Genomic DNA, 6,746 nt, shown 5'->3' on the forward strand with positions numbered 1-6,746 from the left:
TAGTGACCCTAAAAATTCCACCAGAGAACTCCTAAACCTGATAAACAGCTTCAGTGCAGTAGCTGGATATAAAATTAACTCAAACAAATCAATGGCCTTTCTCTACACAAAGGATAAACAGGCTGAGAAAGAAATTGGGGAGACAACACCTTTCACAATAGTCACGAATAATATAAAGTAACTCAGTGTGACTCTAACTAAGGAAGTGAAAGATCTGTGTGACAAGTCTCTGAAGGAAGAAATCAGAGAAGATCTCAGAAGATGGAAAGGTCTCCTGTGCTCATGGATTGGCAGGGTTAATATAGTAAAAATGGCCATCCTGCTGAAAGCAATCTACAGATTCAGTGCAATCCCCATCAAAATTCCAACTCAATTCTTCACAGAGTTAGAATTTGCAAATTCATCTGGAATAACAAAAAAACTAGCATAGCAAAAACTATTCTCAATAATAAAAGAACCTCTGGTGGAATCAGCATCCCTGACCTCAAGCTGTACTACAGAAAAATTGTGATTAAAAACTGTGTGGTACTGGTACAGAGACAGACAGGTAGATCAACGGAATAGACTTGAAGACCCAGAATTAAACACACCCCTATGGTCACTTAATCTTTGACACAGGAACTAAAATCACCCAGTGGAAAAAAGACAGCATTTTCAACAAATGGTGCTGGCATAACTGATGGTTATCATGTAGAAGAATGCAAATTGATCCATTCTAATCTTGTTATACAAAGCTTAAGTCTAAGTGGATCAAGGAACTTTACATAAAACTAGATACACTAAAACTTATAGAGGAGAAAGTGGGGAAGAACCTCAAAGATATGGGCACAGGGGAACAATTCCTGAATAGAACAGCAATGGCTTGTGCTGTAAGATCAAGAATCGACAAATGAGACCTCATAAAATTGCAAAGGACACTGTCAATAAGAGAAAATGGCAACCAACAGATTGGGAAAAGATCTTTACCAATCCTAAAGGTGATAGAAGGTTCATATCCAATATATACACAGAACTCAAGAAGATAGACTCCAGAGAAACAAGTAACCCTATTAAAAATGGGGTACAGAGCTAAACAAAGAATCCTCAACTGAGGAATACCGAATGGCTGCGAAGCACCTGAAAAAATGTTCAACATCCTTAATCATCAGGGAAATGCAAATCAAAACAACCCTCAGATTCCACCTCACACCAGTCAGAATGGCTAAGATCAAAATCTAAGATGACATCAGATGCTGGCTAGGATGTGGAGAAAGAGGGACACTCCCCCATTGCTGGTGGGATTGCAAGCTGGTACAACCACTCTGGAAATCAGTTTGGCTGTTTCTCAGAAAATTTGACATAGTACTACCAGAAGATCCAGCAATACCTCTCCTGGCCATATACTCAGAAAATACTCAAACTTGTAGTAAGGACACATGCACCACTATGTTCATAGCAGCCTTATTCATAATAGCCAGACACCGGAAAGAACCCAGATGTCCCTCAACAGAGGAATGGATACAGAAAATGTGGTACATTTACACAATGGAGTACTACTCAGCTATCAAAAACAACGAATTTATGAAATTCTTAGACAAATGGATGGAACTAGAAAACATCATCCTGAATGAGGTAAACCAATAACAAAAGAACAGCCATGGTATGCACTCACTGGTAAGTGGATATTAGCCTATAAGCTCAGAATACCCAAGATACAATTTGCAAAACACATGAAACTTAAGAAGAAGGAAGACCAGAGTGTAGATACTTTGATCCTTCTTAGAAGGGGGAACGAAATACCCATGGAAGGAGTTACAGATACAAAGTTTGGAGCAGAGAGTAAAGGACCATCCAGAGACTGCCCCACCCGGGGATCCATCCCATCATCAGTCACCAAACGCAGACACTATTGCAGATGTCAACAAGATTTTGATGACAGGAACCTGATATAGCTATCTCCTGAGACACTCTGCCAGTGCCTGGCAAATACAGAAGAGGATGCTCACAGTCATTCATTAGTTGGAGCACAGAATCACTAATGAAGGACTTAGAGAATGTACCCCAGGAGCTGAAGGTGTGTGCAGACCTATAGGAGGAACAACAATATGAACTAACCTGTACCCCCAAAGCTCCCTGGGACTAAACCACCAATCATAGAAAACACATGGTGGGACTCATGGCTCTAGCTGCATATGTAGCAGAGGATGGCCTACTTGGTCATCAACAGGAGTAGAGGCCCTTGGTCTTGTGAAGGTTCTATGCCCCAGTATAGGGGAATACCAGGGTCAGGAAGCAGGAGTGGGTAAATTGGGAAGCAGGGGGAGGGGGGAGGGGATAGGGGATTATCGGAGAGGAAACTAAGAAAGGGGATAACATTTGAAATGTAAATTAAGAAAATATCTAATAAAAAAAGGCACACAATGCAAAACACAAAAGGACACAGGATGGAAATGAGATGATGGTGGTCAAGAAAAGCACATGACATTTCAGTATTTTACTAAGTGAAGAGGACCATTTTTAGTAATTCCAAATGACTTTACAACATTAACACAGGATTACTTTCATTAATTAAAAAAACAGGGGGGTGTGTTAAGCAGTTGCATCATAGACAAATGAAGGGTTTGGAGTATCTTTTGAAGAGAAATAACTGGAAAAATGAGACAGACATTCAATTTATCATGTTTTATGTTGCTAGCTAAATGACCTTATGTATTAAGGATTATATTGATTCTAACCATTACATATGTATGATATGAAAACTCCAGATGCCATATCTTCATGTGGCAATTTTCATAATCTATTTCAAAATGTAATTTTCAGTTTTCTGGATATAATTTATTTTAGCATAATAAAATCTGATTCACACGTAAACTTTTATAAAAAATGTACAAATAACATAAGAACATATCCAAAGTTCTCAGGTTTTGACATGGTTTAAAATTTTTGGATTAAATTAAAGATCTGGAAAAATTGAAGAAAAAAAGAAAATAAATACTTGTTTGATCATTAGTTACATAATGTAATGATTTCATTCTTACCCATAGCAGCCACATTAATGAAGTTTTTCTGTATCACATCATTGTAGAGCTTCTTTTGAGAAGGATTTAGAAGTGCCCACTCTCTCAGGCTGAGGTTCACAGCCACATCCTCAACATATTTTACATTTGAAATATGTCACATGTTCCTAAAATATATTTATAAAAGGAGTTAGATCAGCCCTGGTGACCTAATATCCATTACAAAAAAGTTAACACGCCAGGTGTGGTGGCGCAAGCCTTTAATCCCAGCACTTGGGAGGCAGAGGCAGGTGGATTTCTGAGTTCAAGGCTAGCCTGGTCTACAGAGTGAGTTCCAGGACAGCCGGGGCTATACAGAGAAACCCTGTCTCGAAAAACAAAAAAAAAAAAAACAAACAAACAAACAAAAAAAAGTTAACATAATGCTATGTTCTCATGATGTTCACTTTATGACCTGCCAACTACACACTTACTTTCTGTCCTTATGGTAACTCTGCTGTACCCCGCCAAAACTCTTACATTAAACTTGAATTACTGGGAAGAATCGACAAAATGGAACCATGCATTAGTCTGCTGAGTCACCCCAATGCAAAGTGGATTTTTTTGAGTGTTTTTTAAACAGACATCTTCATATAATTTAGTACATGGAATACAAGTCAATAACATACTTTTGTTTAACTCATGTAATTCCTCTGAATATTTTAAAATTTCTGACATGATCACCAGAGGAAACCTACCTGAACAAACCCAACAAACTCTGGATGATTAATTAAGATAATATTTAACTTCTCTTAAGATAATTGGTATGTGAAATAGCAAGTGTGTGACTGTACAAAGAGGCAACTTTGGAAGCTTGTACCTTAAATCTTGTAGTAATACTTATTATTACACACTTAAAAATATGAAAGATCATTTGTACGCCAATAGGACAATATTAATGATGGTATTTTAAAATATCAAATACCAAATTAGAAGAAAGAGCTCAGTGGCTGGGCAGTGGTGGTACATATCTTTAATCAGGAGATAGGAACAAAAGGATCTCTGTAAGTTTGAGGCCAGAGAGAGTTCCGGTATAACCAGTGCTACACTGTGTATATTCAGGAGAATATGCTGTCTCAAAGAACCAGAGGAGGAGGAGGAGGAAGAGGCAGAGGAGGAGGAGGAGGAGGAGGAGGAGNGAGGAGGAGGAGGAGGAGGAGGAGGAGGAGGAGAGGGAAAGAAGTCAGTTTCCCCAATGCATTGGCTCTGTTCTAGGGTTACTACTACTGCAAAGAAACATCGTGATCAAAAAGCAAGTTGGGGGAGAAAGGTATTGTAGGGTTTGTGGCTACACTTTCATAGTACTTTTGGACATCATTGAAGGAAGTCAGGACAGGAACTCAAACAGGGCAGGATGCTGGAGGCCTGAGCTGATGCAGAGGAGGAGTGCTTCTTACTGGCTTTCTCATCAGGGCTTGCTCAGCTTACTTTCTTATAGAATACAGGGCTGTAGGCCCAGTGATGGCACTCCCCATAATGGGCTAGACATTCTTCATTAACTATTAATTAAGAAAATGCCTTATGAGACTGCCTGCAAGCCAGTATTAAGGAGGCATTTACTTGAGATTCCCTTCTCTCAGATGACTATACCTTGTATCAAGTTTAAACTATGCAGCACAGTTTCTCTCACATATTTATATAATTCTGTCATTCTCCAAGAATACCTTTGCCTCCTGGGAGATGATGGTTCATGCCTTAGATACAAGCACTAAGGAGGCAGAGGCAGGTAGATTTTTGTGAGTTTAAGGCTAGACTAGTCTACAAATTAAGTTCTAGGACTTCCAGTGCTACACAGAGAAACCCTGTCGTGAAAACCAATGAAGAGGGAGAAAAAAAACCTGGTTGGTCAAACAAAATACATCTTTGGGTTTCAGCATGTAACTGGGTAAAGCACTTGCTTCACATATAGAGAGCTGGGTTCAGTCCACAATTCAAAAAAGGAAAGAAAGAATAAAGGAAATGTGTTTTATATAGAAAAATGTACTATTATTTAGACATCAAGATGAAATGTTAATTGTAAATTAAAATCTATTATATAAAGTGAAATAAGTGAGCCTCAAATATCTATCTACCTCATTTTATATCATTTGTAGACTCCATATTAAAAGAAAATATATGAGACTAGAAGTATAAATATTTAGAAGATGAAGGTGAATATTAGAATGATATTATCCTTGGGCCAGGGAGATAGCTCAGTGGGTAACATGCTTGCTATGTAAGCCTGAGGACTTGAGCTCAGACCCCTCCGGTATCCATGCAAAAACTGAGTGTTACTGTAGATATTTGTAATGTCTGGGATAGAGGAAGAGTAGATATAGGTGGATCCCATGGACAGACAGTAGGACTTGAGGATCAGTGAAGAGTCCTTGTCTCAAGACAATAATGTGGAGAAGTAATTGGCAGGCATTTCAGTGATAATCTTTGGCCAATGGACTCCATGTATTGTATGCAACTGGACACACACAGACACACAGACATACAGATACACAGATACACAGATACACAGACATACAGAGACATATACCCACACACTATTACACTATTGACAGACTAAAATTAACAATCACACAGATAGACTAATAACAACAGCAAGCCACAGGAAAGGAAAAGTTTTAATACATCCCCAAGTAAACAGGAAATTCATTCACAATAGAGGAGGTATTGTTTAACAGTGGTTGGAATCACAGTCTGTCTTAACACACAGTTCACAGACAAACTAGTATTTACTTAGAAACATGCACATGTCACCTTTTTCCATAAACAATAATCAGGATATACACTGAAAGAGGAAACACAAAATATGAGTGCTTTGAGAAGTCACAGACAAATGTATTTTACAATGTCAGAATAGAGTTTTCTCATAAGTATAAGAAAATGGATGATGGTGGAAAGATATATTTTTAATACGTATTAGTATTTTTCCTGCATACATGTATACATATGTATCACATGCATGCTTTGTGCCCACTGATGTTAGAAGAGGATCCCCCTGGGACTGGAATAAGACTGATGTGAAACACCATGTGGATGCTGAAAATTGAACCCAGGTCCTCTGCAAGAATTACAAGTGCTTTTAGCCTCTGATCCAACTCTCCAGCCCCAGATGGCTCAGCTGGAAGAATGTTAGCTGTTCTTGCAGAAGACCAGTTTGGTCCTAGCACCCATGCTTACAGCTCCCTATAACCCCAGCACAAGGGGATCTGGTGCCCTCTTCTGGCCTACAAAGGCACCTGCACCCACATGCACATACACACATACATGCATACACATGAGTAAGCAATAAATCTTTTAAAGGGGGAAAAAAACAAAACAAAAACCAAGCATCACAAGTGGACAGAGAAGTGTATATCCATACATAAGGAAGGTGCTTTAGGGTAGCAGAAAAGACATTCAGCCCTAGTATACTCCTCCACTGGATACATACAAATTAACCTTGTATATAATGTGCTTGCCTTAGTCAGGGTTTGTATGCCTGCACAAAACATCATGACCAAGAAGCAAGTTGGGGAGGAAAGGGCTTATTCAGCTTACATTTCCACATTGCTGTTCATCACCAAAGGTAGTCAGTACTGGAACTCAAGCAGGTCAGGAAGCAGGAGCTTCTTGGAGGGATGTTTCTTACTGGCTTGCTTCCCCTGGCTTGCTCAGCTTGCTTTCGTATAGAACCCAAGATATATATATATATATATATATATATATATATATATATAT

Source organism: Mus pahari, chromosome 18 (assembly GCF_900095145.1).
Source record: "Mus pahari chromosome 18, PAHARI_EIJ_v1.1, whole genome shotgun sequence".
NCBI classification, from domain to species: domain Eukaryota; kingdom Metazoa; phylum Chordata; class Mammalia; order Rodentia; family Muridae; genus Mus; species Mus pahari.